Below are 312 nucleotides of genomic sequence, written 5' to 3' on the forward strand. Positions count from 1 at the left end.
TACAATTTTCAAAACAAACAATTTGTATTCACTTTTGATATACATTTAACAGCTTAACCGAACAAAGACAATATTTGAAAATCTTAAAAAGTGTTTTTATTTTTTTTTATTTTTTGAACAAACAATTATGAATACCGATGTAAACAATAGTCAAACAACAAACCAGCACGTGATTAAACTGGGATTTTCATCGATTTCAATATGAAAAAAACAAAAAGGTAAACTGAAATAGTTTCACTAAAGGCAACTGCTGTAGTATCGACATCCGTATGAATTATAAAATTAGTTATCATAAATGGCTATACAGGAAGG

Source organism: Haliotis rufescens, unplaced genomic scaffold (genome assembly GCF_023055435.1).
Source record: "Haliotis rufescens isolate VD_foot unplaced genomic scaffold, xgHalRufe1.0.p SCAF_39, whole genome shotgun sequence".
Taxonomy (NCBI): Eukaryota; Metazoa; Mollusca; class Gastropoda; order Lepetellida; family Haliotidae; genus Haliotis; species Haliotis rufescens.